We start from the raw sequence: 13,848 nt of genomic DNA on the forward strand, positions 1-13,848 counted from the left end.
TGCCATAAGACTGGTGACCCTCCTCCTGGCTCCCAGGGCACTTGTGCCTGCTCTTACTGTGAGGTTATAACTGTTTCTTAAGTTGGTATTTACTTTTCAGTATCTCCCACCAGACAGTGAGTAAATTGGGGGGGTTCTGTATTTCTTTACATTTTCTATAAATCTTTGTTGATCAATGGAACATCCTCTTTGTGAAGATCTTTCCTGAGGAAGCTGCTGGGGTGGGGGGGGGGGGGGTGGGGGAGGCAAATGCTCCTGACTTGTTTTCTTCTTTCCCTTTCCAGTAAGAAAAGTGCTTCCCTCTGCTGTTGAAGCACAGAACTGTGCTTTGGTGACTTGGAAAATGAAGAAGGTAAAGGATGTTGTTTATGTCCTTTGGTTTAGGGACAGGTTATTAATGAGTGTGAAATACTATCTTAGATTATCAGTGAGTCAAGGAGCCAAAGCTAACTTCAAAGCTTACTTTACTTGGTCGTGAGAAGATGCTGATATACTTTCTATTTGCATATTCATATATGCACATTTGCGTATTCATGCACACATTCATGCACGCAAGATGAAGAATATATCCCCTGTGTGTACAGACTTAACCACGTGCACTTGCTCTAGGCAACTTAGGCAAACAGGATGCACACTCACAATTGACAAGCATCAAACACCAGAAGCTGCTCCTGGCACAGCCTGATCACAGACCAGCATCTCTGACTTTTCTGTTTGCAGGGCTTCCATCTGGCTCCTGATGCCTGCGTTTTCAGGGGTGTTTCACTTCCATTAAGATTCTGAGGACACCAGCGGCCTGGAGGCTGGCTCGGTTTTCTAGAAGACCCATGGCTGGGGCTCCCTCTATGCCCCTGCGGCCGCCCTGTGGAACAAGGTGAGGGCTGTCACTGGCGGGGGGACGGTGGTTGGGGAGCGCACATGTTCCACTGCGCTCGGAACACGCAAGATCTCAGCCCAGCCCGCACAGGGCCGTGTGGGCACAGCAGCCTCTGATGTGTCTCAACTCTGGAAACCCTGACTTTTCAGGCTGTGTCAGAGCCTCCCCCAAACAAAGTGACCAGGCTTGCAGCCGTGCCAGGAGACAAAAGCCCCAGGCAGCAGGCAGCTGCTGGGGAGTGTGTTCCCGGATGGAGCAGCCCTGGGGGTCGCTTGGAGGAGGAGGACAGTGGGGCTTGGGCTCAGGGACAATTCTGGGGGTGGGGTGGGGTGGAGGGGGTACTCTGAGCACACTGAGCAGCGGAGATTCAGTCACACACCTGATGACAACTTCTTGTTAATTGCTTGCTAGCTTCATTCAAATGATCTTTCCATGGAATGGGCCCAAAGGTTTTGCTTGCTTGTTTTTTTTTTTTAATATGAAACTTATTGTCAGATTGGTTTCCATACAATACCCAGTGCTCATCCCCAAAGGTGCCCTCCTCAATACCCATCACCCACCTTCCCACCCCCCATCAACCCTCAGTTTGTTCTCAGTTTTTAAGAGTCTCTTATGCTTTGGCTCTCTCCCTCTCTAACCTCTTTTTTTTTTTTTTCTTCTTCTCCTCCCCCATAGACTTCTGTTAAGTTTCTCAGGATCCACATAAGAGTGAAAACATATGGTATCTGTATTTCTCTGTATGACTTATTTCACTTAGCATCACACCTCCAGTTCCATCCACGTTGCTACAAAAGGCCATATTTCATTCTTTCTCATTGCCACGTAGTATTCCATTGTGTATATAAACCACAATTTCTTTATCCATTCATCCGTTGATGGACATTTAGGCTCTTTCCATAATTTGGCTATTGTTGAAAGTGCTGCTATAAACATTGGGGTCCAAGTGCCCCTAGGCATCAGCACTCCTGTATCCCTTGGGTAAATTCCTCACAGTGCTATTGCTGGGTCATAGGGTAGGTCTATTTTTAATTTTCTGAGGAACCTCCACACTGTTTTCCAGAGTGGCTGCACCAGTTTGCATTCCCGCCAACAGTGCAAGAGGGTTCCCGTTTCTCTTCATCCTCGCCAGCATCTATAGTCTCCTGATTTGTTCACTTTAGCCACTCTGGCGTGAGGTGATATCTGAGTGTGGTTTTGATTTGTATTTCCCTGATGAGGAGTGAGGTTAAGCATCTTTTCATGTGCCTGTTGGCCATCTGGATGTCTTCTTTAGAGAAGTATCTATTCATGTTTTCTTCCCATTTCTTCACTGGATTATTTGTTTTTTGGGTGTGGAGTTTGGTGAGCTCTTTATAGATTTTGGATACTAGCCCTTTGTCCGATATGTCATTTGCAAATATCTTTTCCCATTCCATTGGTTGCCTTTTAGTTTTGTTGATTGTTTCCTTTGCTGTGCAGAAGCTTTTTATCTTCATAAGGTCCCAATAGTTCATTTTTGCTTTTAATTCCCTTGACTTCGGGGAATAAACCTAACCAAAGACATAAAAGATCTGTATGCTGAAAACTATAGAAAGCTTATGAAGGAAATTGAAGAAGATATAAAGAAATGGAAAAATATTCCGTGCTCATGGATTGGAAGAATAAATATTGTTAAAATGTCAATACTACCCAAAGCTATCTACACATTCAATGCAATCCCAATCAAAATTGCACCAGCATTCTTCTCGAAGCTAGAACAAGCAATCCTAAAATTTGTATGGAACCACAAAAGGCCCTGAATAGCCAAAGTAATTTTGAAGAAGACCAAAGCGGGAGGCATCACAATCCTAGACATTAGCCTCTACTACAAAGCTGTCATCATCAAGACAGCATGGTATTGGCACAAAAACAGACAGACCAATGGAATAGAATAGAAACCCCACAACTAGACCCACAAAAGTATGGCCAACTCATCTTTGACAAAGCAGGAAAGAACATCCAATGGAAAAAAAGGCAGTCTCTTTAACAAATGGTGCTGGGAGAACTGGACAGCAACATGCAGAAGGATGAAACTAGACCTCTTTCTCACACCATTCACAAAAACAAACTCAAAATGGATAATGAATGTGAGACAGAAAACCATCAAAACCCTAGAGGAGAAAACAGGAAAAAACCTCTCTGACCTCAGCCGCAGCAATTTCTTATTTGTTTTTAAACATAGAGTTGAAATAAACAAGAAGAGCTAAATTTTTCAAGCCCCCTCTCTGTCCATTCCCCCAACCTCACTCAAATAGGACTTCTCTCCCTTTCACCCCAGGGCTAATTTGGAGGCATCTAGAGTGCTTGCCATCCTTGGTCTTGCAAATCAGTTACAGTCACGTGATCACTCCGTTGCTTCAGTGCCCTGTTCTGATTGGGCCACCTGCTCTGAGGTCTGGAGGCAGCACAGAGCTTGGCCCCAAGGGTCTCAAAGATCAAATGTAGAAGCAAGGACGCCTACACTCGCACCTTCCCCTTGCCCACTCCCAGTGACTGGCGACCTGCATTGGTCACACTCTGGGAAGGGAATTTTGCCAGATCTTGTAAATGTGTTTTAAATAGATGAGGCCAGATAGGTAGAGCACACAGCATGGCATGGGCTTCAAAGAGGTGTTGTGTCTCTAGCCTGCCCATTTTGCAACGTGAGAGCTAGAAATAAGTTCCCCTCTGATGGTTTGCTGGGTAAAATCCTTGAGGACAGGGGATATGGTGTGTTCCACTGTATCTCGCAGTGGTGTGTGGTGCCTGATGGTCAGCAGAGGTTGGTAGAATGACTGATTAGCTCATGGCTGTGTGGTGGCACATTAGTCTGTAACGTACCTACTCTTTCCAACTCTAGATGGGAAGGAAGGATCAGCAGGAAATGTACCAGGAAAGGCAACAAGAAATCAAAGCATCTACTCAAAAGGTAGGATTTGCAGTAAGTCATGAAGGTCTAATACTGCACTTTTGTTAAAGGGCCGATGTCCACCCTATTTGTGCCGGGCGAACACGGGGAGGGACAGCAGTCACAGAGAAAGAAGGACTTTGGGATAGATGTCTATTATAAATGGAGGAAGCTTGGGTTTCAGCAATAGAAAAAAGTGTGGCTGATGATGAACTCTAGTTTGGGCATCTTTGGGTGCCTCTAAATGAAAAATTATATTCTGGGGACCCGGAAAGCACTGTAGGAGTCAGAGTGGGTGAAACCTCATCAAAAGCAGTTTCATATTCTCACCCTGAATCTCACTGGAAGGTTAGGTGGGTGGAGGACTAGATGTCAGCTCAGGATGAGCTCTGCTATCTTGGTGAGCTGTGCTGTGGCACCAGGGCACCTCCTTAGGGCCTGCACCACACCCCCATTTGGGTGGTGCTGAATTTTCCTTCTTTCAGGAGCTAGCAGGATTCAGGCCAGGTGCCCAAAACATTGTCACTACCCTTTCACTGAAGCTCTCATTCTCTTTGAGCACCCACTCAGTGTCCTTGCTGTGGGTTCATTAGGTAGGTCTCTTTTGGTTCCAAGTGACAGAAATCCAGCTCAAATGGGCTTATACTGAGAGAGAGAGAGAGAGAGAGAGAGAGAGAGAAGAGAAGAGAAGAGAAGAGAAGGGAAGGGAAGGGAAGGGAAGGGAAGGGAAGGGAAGGGAAGGGAAGGGAAGGAAATGTTATGGCTTCCATAACTTGTAAAACATAGGAGTAGGACTCCAAGATTAAGGCCCTGCTGGATTCAGATACTCAGATGATGATATCACCAAGAATCTGTCTTGGCCCATCTCTCAGCTCCAATCACTGGGGCCAGTGGGATTCATGGTTTAATGACTGGTCAGGAGGGCATCTAGGTGGGATCAGCTGCAACTGAACCACTTGGACAGAGAGGGAGGGCAGGTGGTCCCTCGAAGAAAATTGGATTGTTGTTACCAACTATGGGGCAGTGGTGGGGGGGGGGCAAGTTTAGATTTCAGTGGGCAAGTACAGTCACTCTATAAGGATTTTTGCATCCTTCCTACATGTAAGTGTTCCTATAGAAACCCTTCTTTCTGCCTAAGCCTTAAGGGCTGGGCTCCTAAATTGGGTCTCTTCATTTCCACTCCCTTCACGGTTCCATTATAAGAGCTGGGTGTTGGTGGTTTTTGTTTTGTTTTGTCTTTTGTTAGAAATTTGGATATTTTCTCGTGGAGGGAAATCATCCAGAGGGCAAATACCATTTCACTTTTTCCAGTCCAGCAAAATAATCAAGAAATCCAATCTCTACTCCTAGATGGGGACACATGTAAAGTTGCTAAAACCAATTACCTTGGGGACAAAAAAACATGATAGATTTGTCTGAATTGAACTAAAATGTCACATGGTTTGAGCCACATCGCCAGAGAGGTCAGGGTGTTCTCAGCCTGCTGTGGGACACAGCTGACCTTGACTGATATAGGGAGAATAGAGGTTTTGGCCCTGGCTCTGCCACTAGCAACCTGAAGGAGGCTAACTAACTCACTTTTTTCCCTGGTTCTCAGTGTTCTCCTTAGGTTTGGGGCAAGGTGTTTTCTCTCTGGTATAGTCCATTCCCTTCGTAGCAGCTGATTTTTAGCTGATAGTTCAAATCCTTAATAATATGGGTTGTACCTTCCCCAAGTTTTAGGTGGCAGAATTTAGGATTAAAATAAAATTAAGAAGCTTTCTGCCTGATTCAAGAGGAGTGTCAGAGTGACAATAACATTTAACCTTCCTTTCAGGATGAGAGGTGCCACATGGCACATGGATATCTTTAGCGTGGACTGGACTTAGTTTCTTGGGACACAATCAACTATCAGGTGTCCACTGACTTTGTGTGCACGAAGCTGCCTACCAATGCAAGAAGATGCCCCCCGCATGCCTGAAGCGTCGAGAACATGAGGCAGGGAAGGAGACATCCATGCACGAGAAACCTGTGACTATAACATTTTTAATATGTAATTGTTCTGTGAGATTTTATTTTTGGAAATGCTATGCTGCCAGCCAAGAGATGCTCAGTGTGGCTTGGGAAGGTCTTTCTCCTCAGATTTCCAGCTGGACAGACAATGAGGAGGTCATGCTGCATGGTCACACTGTGTGAAGCCCAAGGGCAGGGTCTGTGCCAAGGGCACATGGTGGATGCCGAGTGAACACATGAACATGTGGGCGAGCAGAGAACTGAGTGCTAAGAGGTATTCCAGCTCCCATGACTGTAAACACAGGGATCTCCCACCTGGAAGGAAAACTCTACACAGGTATAGGAAGATCTGAAAAAATGGACAACACAAAAAATGTGCGTCTGTAAACCGGAGAGAGGGGCTGTGGAGCAGGAGAGATTTTGGATGGAGATGTCACGAGGCTTCGCTTCTGCCCTGGAGGCCTTGTGTGAAAGGAAGCGCTCTCTGCTGCCCTCTGACCACTTCCTCAGGACCTGCTTCACCCTGTGGAGCTGCAGCTGGAAGTGAATCAACCCAGGGAGTGCTGGGAAAACGAAGCTGCTTTAGTGACCACAGGTACCGGCTCATCAGCGTCTTTCTTCTCTGCGCCTGTCCCCACAGGTTCCCCCCTGCCCTGCGTGGTGCAGCGGTTAACCGGAGCGCATCCGGGCAAGAGGTTACACACACATACACACACACACACACACACACACACACACACACACACACAATGTGCACATGGCAGGCTGCAGGTGTGGGAGGAGCACTCACCTCACAGCCATGAGGAAGGTGCAGAGCTGTGAGGTAAGGGAATTCAGAGCTGCACAGTGAAAGGCCTTTAATCCCGCAGCTGAAATCCATCCCCCGCCCCCACTTAGAGGATCAGAGTCCGAGGAGGGCCAGACCCAGGGCTGAGATCTCCCTTTCTTTACAGTCAAGTAACCGTGGTAAGGGAGCCATGCAAGTGTAAGCTCAGTGTAGGGCGGAGGGCGCTCCTGGGTTCGATTACAGCGAAGAAGCTGATTCAGCCATCTGTCAGTCGCTGCCTGGGGATGCATTCAGGTCTCAGTGTGTGTTCAAACCAGCTCTGTGGGGGGAAGGACCGAAGAGATGTGGACAGCAAGATGCAAAGGTTAACCTCTGTAGTGGTGATGGGAGCGGGTTTCTGAAGCTGGCAATCAAAGGGCAGGCAGGCCCGCCTCCACAGCAGTGAGACGTGGGGCAGGAGACAGCTGGGAGGTGCCTGGGTAGGCTCGCCCGGCACCTGTCCTCCGGCTGCCTCAGGGGCTCAGGCACAGGTGCCAGGGCATGACACAGGGAGGAGAGCCTGGGGCAGGTGAGCGAGACTTAGAAGACAGGAGTGTGCAAACCAGGGCCTGAGCGGAAGAGGAGGGGACATGTGGGCAGGGATTCTGGGATAGGGGATAGGGGAACAAGTCTCCATTCCTGGATGGCACTGGGTCATGGGCGCTGGAACTGGTTTAAATCTAGACTGGGGTGGGGAGGGGGGGGCACCTGGGTGGCTCAGTTGGTTAAGCATCTGACTTTGACTTCGGCTCAGGTCATGATCTCACTGTTTCTGAGTTTGAGCCCCATATTGGGCTCTGCACTGACAGTGCGGAGTCTGCTCGGGATTCTGTCTTTCCCTCTGTCTCTCTACCCCTTCTCCCCAGCCTCTCAAAAAATAAGTAAGTAAATAAATATACTTTAGATCCAGGCTCTGCCACTTAATAGTTGTGTGTGTAATTTTGGAAAAATTATTTAACCTTTCTGAGCTTTAGTTTCCTTATCTACCAGTGATGATATTTATTGGCTTATTTTGAGGAGTCAGCATGAGAATCCACATAAGGGTCTGCTTCAGTGTCTGGACATAATGGGTACTCTGTAAACATGACTACTCAGATACTTTGTAAATGGTCCTGGGGCACCAGGTAGCTGTGTGTTGGTAAGAACAGGGAATGAAGGTAGAGCAGGATCTGCAGCGGAAGTCACATGAGTACAGGTCTCCTGTTATTTCATGTCTGGAAGGTGGACTGGTCCCAGAGCTCAGCCTACGGTTCACCGCCTGTAATGTGCAATATGTTTTGGGAAAGGGATGGGTTCTGAAGCCAGTGGTCACTAGAGCTGGGGGTGGGTTGCCCTCTGCAAATTCTGTTGTACCGGGCCTGGTGCTCCTGGCGTGTCGACTCAGGGTTGGCCAGGCTGCAGCACGTCAAGAGGAGCCGGATGGCACTGGGCAGTAAGGGCTTTCCCTGTGTTCCTGTATGGCTTGGTTTTTGTCAATTGCAACTGATTTTCTAGGATTCAGGTTCCTGTTTCGGTGGAATGGGCATGAAATCCATTTCTGGCTGATTTCTTGTCGCAGTGGCTTTCAGCATGTCAGCTTTAACATTCTCTATGACTCCTGCCTCTGGACTAGCAGGGGTCTCATGCAGCTGGTCATGATGGTGTGCAAGCACTTCCCTGTGGCTAATGAGCCCCCACTCTCTCACGTTGTTCTTCCATCCAATCTTTCCAATCTCCTCCCTTTCACCAGTGTTCAGCCTCCCTTTCCTCACGGACCCTTTATTTTCCACCTTTGTGCCTCTTTCTCTTCCATTCCTCTGCGTCTACTTTTCCTGTCCGTCTTTTGATCTATAAACCCACCTCTTGCTCACCATGGAACCATCGTCTTTGGGGCTAAAAGGGAGCTCAGAAATACCTTGTGCAGCTGCCTGCCACAAATCTCTGTCAAGGCATCAGTGACTCTGTCAAGGCATCCAGTGCTTAGACATCCCCTGGAATGGGGAACTGATCATAGCCTGGGGTGGCTCATTCTGCATTTGTAGCACTTGGACTGTTGGCACAGTGGCAATCCACTGATGGAAGAAGTTGTCTCCCTGCCCTTGAGGAACTTGGAGTCTAGTGGAGCAGAACCTTCCACTGTTTGGTTCTAGTTCTACCCCATCGGGTATATATAGACAAGCAATACTCAGGAAATATTTACTGAACATTTCCTGTGCATCAGTCTCTAGGCTAGAGATTGCAGATTGCAAAACTGACAAAGAAAAAAGTGTCCCATTAGTGAAGATGCTTGAGTCTAGGAAATAGGAGAGATTCCCAGTGACTTTCTGTGTTATGTTACAATAGACAGGCTGTGGGTACCTTGAGGTTGGAGGGATTCATTGTACCCAGGGAAGGCTTTCACAAACTGGCTATTGTCTGAACTGACTTTGGAAGGAAGAGTTCACCAGGAAGACAAAAGGACATTGTGGGCAGAGGATATTCCCAGGTGTAATTTGGAAATATTGGGCTAAGCTAAGCAGCTAGAATAAGATAAAATAGGATTAGCTGTGAATGAAAGGGAACAACCCAAGCAACATGATATGGGAACCACACACAGTGTGGTGCAATGAGGTCTGGCAGCAGGAACCCTGAAGAGTGGAGGTGTGGGCTGGGCAGGGAAATCCTCCTGGAAGGACAGCCTTGTTGGGCTCTCATGTCCTCTTCTGTCAATAGAGGAGTTGACAATACCTGGGCTGCCTGTCTGGAGGTGAGGTTGAGGAGAAGGGGAAGGTGGGGTCTGGGAAGCCTCAGTGCCTGGAATACAGTGCCTTGCGGGGGCAGGGGGTATAGCTAATGGTTGAGAGTGTGGCTTCACAGGAAAGTAGATGTTATAAAAACAGGAGGGGCATGGAAGGGTGGGGTGGGTGGTAGTGTGGAGATTGAGAAGTGAGAAGGAAGACCTTCAGCTTAGAATCCAGTTTCCCTAGAATGACAAGGCAGGATTTTGGTGTTATGTTCTGGGGGAGGGGAACTTTCTTGTCAAAGGTTCTTAAGGCATGTGAGCATCTGAGGGGACCGGAGGATGGCTCAGGGAAGAAGAGAAGGCTAAAGAGTGACAGTGTGGTGTGGTGGAAGGACCTGAATTCAAATCTAAGCTCAGCCACTTCCTGAGTCCATCAACTTTTCTTAATCATTTGGAAATGGAAGTAACGGTACTTATCTTAGAAGGTGGCTTGAGAGGCAAATACGAGAATGTATAGAGTGCCTGGAATATAGTAGTCTCGAGATAAATGTTTCTTTCCTTCTCCTCTTCCCCACCAGCCATCCCAACACAACAGTGGGTCAGCATTTTGACTTCGAGGGCCAGGAAAGGCTGGTGGGGATTTGAGGGAATATGAAGACAGCGGGGACATCCCACCCACCGAGGCGCTCCTTAAGGAACTGTGCCATGGTCACAGGTATGTCTATGCACCCTCCATGGTGCTTTGCATGAACTGGTGCTCAGGAATGTAGAGATAGAATTGGACAGAAATAAATGCTGTTTTTTCCTGTCCAGGTATTTACAACATGGTGGGGCAGTGGTCAGGAGACAAGACAGGTTTGCACCCTCATTCTTCCATGCACTGGCTATAGTCTCGGGAGAATCCTTTCACCTCTGGAGCTCAGGCCCACATCAGTGAAATAAAGGGCATAGCAGGATGACCACCACATTATTCAAGCCATGCGATTTGAGAGCCGTATAAAGGCTTGGGGTTGGTACGACAGTATTGCAGCTGGTTTGCAAACAAGGCTCAGAGGTGAGAGCCTCATTTGTAGATTGACACACTGGTCCTGAACTCAGGGCTCTTCACTCACTGGACTGAGGTTGACCTCTTCCTGTTGTCCGAAGGCCCAGGCAGCAAACATATTACAGACTCAGAGGCTGTGTGCCAAAGGTTGCCCCTCATGAGACCCTGAGGATGGAAGGCTCTCGAGGCATCCAGCTGCACAGCCCTCCCCAACATCTGCTAGACACTCAAAGGAAGCAGTGGGTGACAAAAACAACGACTTTGACATTTGAGTCAGTCTTTGGTGCATCTGCCTTTCCCACAAACCCACCATGACATGTGTTTTTGTGATGAAGCTTTTCAAACATCAATAAGGGGTTCATAAAAGAACCCACAAGACCCAGGCATTTCCAATCTTTTTTAAAAAATATTTTAAAAAATATTTATTTTTGACACACACACACACACACACACACACACACACACACAGAGTGTGAGTGGGGGAGGGGCAGAGAGAGAGGGAGACACAGAATCCGAAGCAGGCTCCAGGCTCTGAACTGTCCTCACAGAGGCTGATTCGGGGCTCAAACTCATGAACCGTGAGATCATGACCTGAGCCCAAGTCAGTCCCTTAACAAACTGAGCCACCCAGGCATCAGACGGTGTTTTTAATCTTAATAGATGTTGTTTAGGGTGTGTCCCACACCCTGTCCCACCTCCTCACTGCCCTAGAGGCAGCTGGCTCCCACCCCTATGCACCTGGGGGCTCTACTCATGGAGTAGTCTCAAGCATTCTTGTTTCCTAATCACTTTCACATTTTGCCCTTTTGGGGTTAGAATTTTGGCTCAAATACCAATAGCTGTGTGACCTTAGGCAAGTCACTTAATTTATTTGTGTTAGTTTTTAATCTCATCAACAGATATTTATTGAGTGCCTTTAATACCAGGTTCTATTCTAGATTCTACATTAGCCATTTCCTTTTCCAATGGTCAGAAATCCAGGCAATTTAGTCACTCATATGATTTAGTAACCAATATTTCCAGTGGTTCCAATGTATTAATTGCGCTTGCATACAAGGACTCAGAAGAAAAGATGGTCAGTCTGCTTATACTACAAAGCTGTAGTAATCAAAACAGTATGGTACTGGCACAAAAATAAACACATAGATCAATAGAACAAAATATAGAGTCCATAAATAAACCCACACTTTTATGGTCAATCTACAACAAAGGAGGGAAGAATATACACTAGGGAAAAGGCAGTCTCTTCAATAAGTGGTAAAATTGGACAGCTACCTACAAAAGAATGAAAATGGACAACCACTTTCTCACACCATACCCAAATATAAACTCAAAATGGATTAAAGACCTAAATGTGAGACCAAGAAAATAAATAATCCAATTAAAAATGGGCAGAGGACCTGAATAGACATTTTCCAAAGAAGACATACCAATGGCCAACAGACACATGAAAAGGTACTTAATATCATCAGGGAAATGCAAATTAAAATTATTTTTTTTTTTAAATTTTTTTTCAACGTTTTTTATTTATTTTTGGGACAGAGAGAGACAGAGCATGAACGGGGGAGGGGCAGAGAGAGAGGGAGACACAGAATTGGAAACAGGCTCCAGGCTCCGAGCCATCGGCCCAGAGCCTGACGCGGGGCTCGAACTCACGGACCATGAGATCGTGACCTGGCTGAAGTCGGACGCTTAACCGACTGCGCCACCCAGGCGCCCCGCAAATTAAAATTATAACGAGATATCACCCCACACCAGTCACAATGGCTAGAATAAAAAAGACAAGAAACAGTAAGTGTTGGTGAGGATGTAGAGAAAAAGGAACCCTCATGCACTGTTAGTAGGAATGCAAATTTATGCAGCCACTGTGGAAAACAGGAAGGAGGTCCTCAAAAAGTTAAAAATAGAAATACCACATGGTCCAGTAATTCCACTACTGGTTACCCAAATAAAATGAAAACACTAATTTGAAAAGATACATGCTCCCGTGTGTGTGTGTGTGTGTGTGTGTGTGTGTGTGTGTTGGAATATTACTCAGCCATGAAAAGGATGAGATCTTGACATTTGTGACAATATGGATGAACCTAGAGGATATTATACTAAGTAAAATAAATTTGACAGAGAAAGATAAATACTGTATGATTTCACTTACACAGGAAATCTAAAAGACAAAACAAATGAACAACAAAGAGCAAAAAAAGACCCGTAAATACAGAGAACAAACCGATGGTTGCCAGAGGAGAGGGGATGGGGGGATGGGCAAAATGGGTGAAGGGGAGAGGGAGGCATAGGCTTCCAGTTGTGGAATGAATAAGTCACCAGAATAAAAGGTACAGCATAGAGAATATAGTCAATAGTATTGTAACAACATTATATGGTCACAGAGGGTAGCCACCCTTGTAGGGAGCACAGCATAACATATAAAGAAGTTGAATCACTATGCTCTACACCTGAAACTAATGTAACACTGTGTGTCAACTACCCTTTAATAAAACTATAAAAAATAAAAAGATGGTCAATCTGCTGAGCCGCCACCTAAACTTTATCATGTCAGGGTTAACAGGGTTCTAACTGCAAGCAACTTGGTAAGTCTCTTGAAAGAAACAGTGACTGCACTGGATGGTATTAAAACTTTTGAGTCAGGAGGGAAGACAGACTTTCCCTGCCTTCTTGGGACATGCCTTGGGTGGCAAGGAAGTCACCTGGAGGCAGAAAAGACCAACGGCTGCTCTGAGATCCAGTTGGATTATTAACAGGATGGATGGCTTCGGTGTAAGCCTGTGTGGTTTTTTTCTAATGCCTTCTGACTTGTCTCAGGGTTTAAGAGCCAAAATTTGATGAGAAATTGAGAAAGTGAATGAGTTGTAATTTGAGAGTGCTATCAACTATCTTAGGGGGTGTCTGGTAAGAATTGTTTCAACGTTTATTTATGGCATGCACATTAGTTACCAGGCACCATGCTGGGCTAGATATACAATAGAGTGCAGAAGATAGACATGACTCTGTACCTGTATCTATTTATGAAAATGGGATAAGTACCAAAAAAGTTTAAAAAGCCCAGAGTATTATAAGAGAGAATACTACTGGGATTCTCTCATTTAAATGGAATGACCAGTGAAAACCTTTCTGAAGAAGTGATATTCAGTTTAGAACTGAAGGATCCTGGGAGCTGGTCATATAAAAGTAGGGCAGAAGTGGGCTGCCTGCATGGCTGATTCCGGCTCATGTCACGATCTCACAGTTTGCGAGTTCAAGCCCCAAGTTGGGCTATGTGCTGACAGCACGGAACCTGCTTGGGATTCTCTTCCTCTTTCCCTTTCTCTCTCTGCCCCTTCCCTGTGCTCTCTAAATGAATGAATGAATAAATAAATAAATAAATAAATAAAGTAGGGCAGAGGTGGGGTCAAGAACATTCCAGCCAATGGCAGCATCTCAGGCAAAGGCCCTGAGGTGGGCAAGAACTTTTAATGAACTGAAAGGCCTGTGTGGCCACAGTGTGTCA

General features: G+C 46.3%; 1 long non-coding RNA gene across 1 annotated transcript; it reads left to right on the plus strand.

Moving 5' to 3' along the window:
- The first annotated feature begins 630 nt into the window (after positions 1-630).
- On the plus strand, positions 631-10,759 carry LOC131495856 (uncharacterized). The gene is made up of 4 exons (XR_009254161.1): positions 631-874; positions 3,735-3,803; positions 5,599-6,369; positions 9,880-10,759. It is a non-coding gene; the product is annotated as an uncharacterized LOC131495856 (long non-coding RNA).
- The last annotated feature ends 3,089 nt before the right edge of the window (positions 10,760-13,848 follow it).

The sequence above is a fragment of the Neofelis nebulosa genome, chromosome 15, assembly GCF_028018385.1.
Source record: "Neofelis nebulosa isolate mNeoNeb1 chromosome 15, mNeoNeb1.pri, whole genome shotgun sequence".
NCBI lineage: Eukaryota > Metazoa > Chordata > Mammalia > Carnivora > Felidae > Neofelis > Neofelis nebulosa.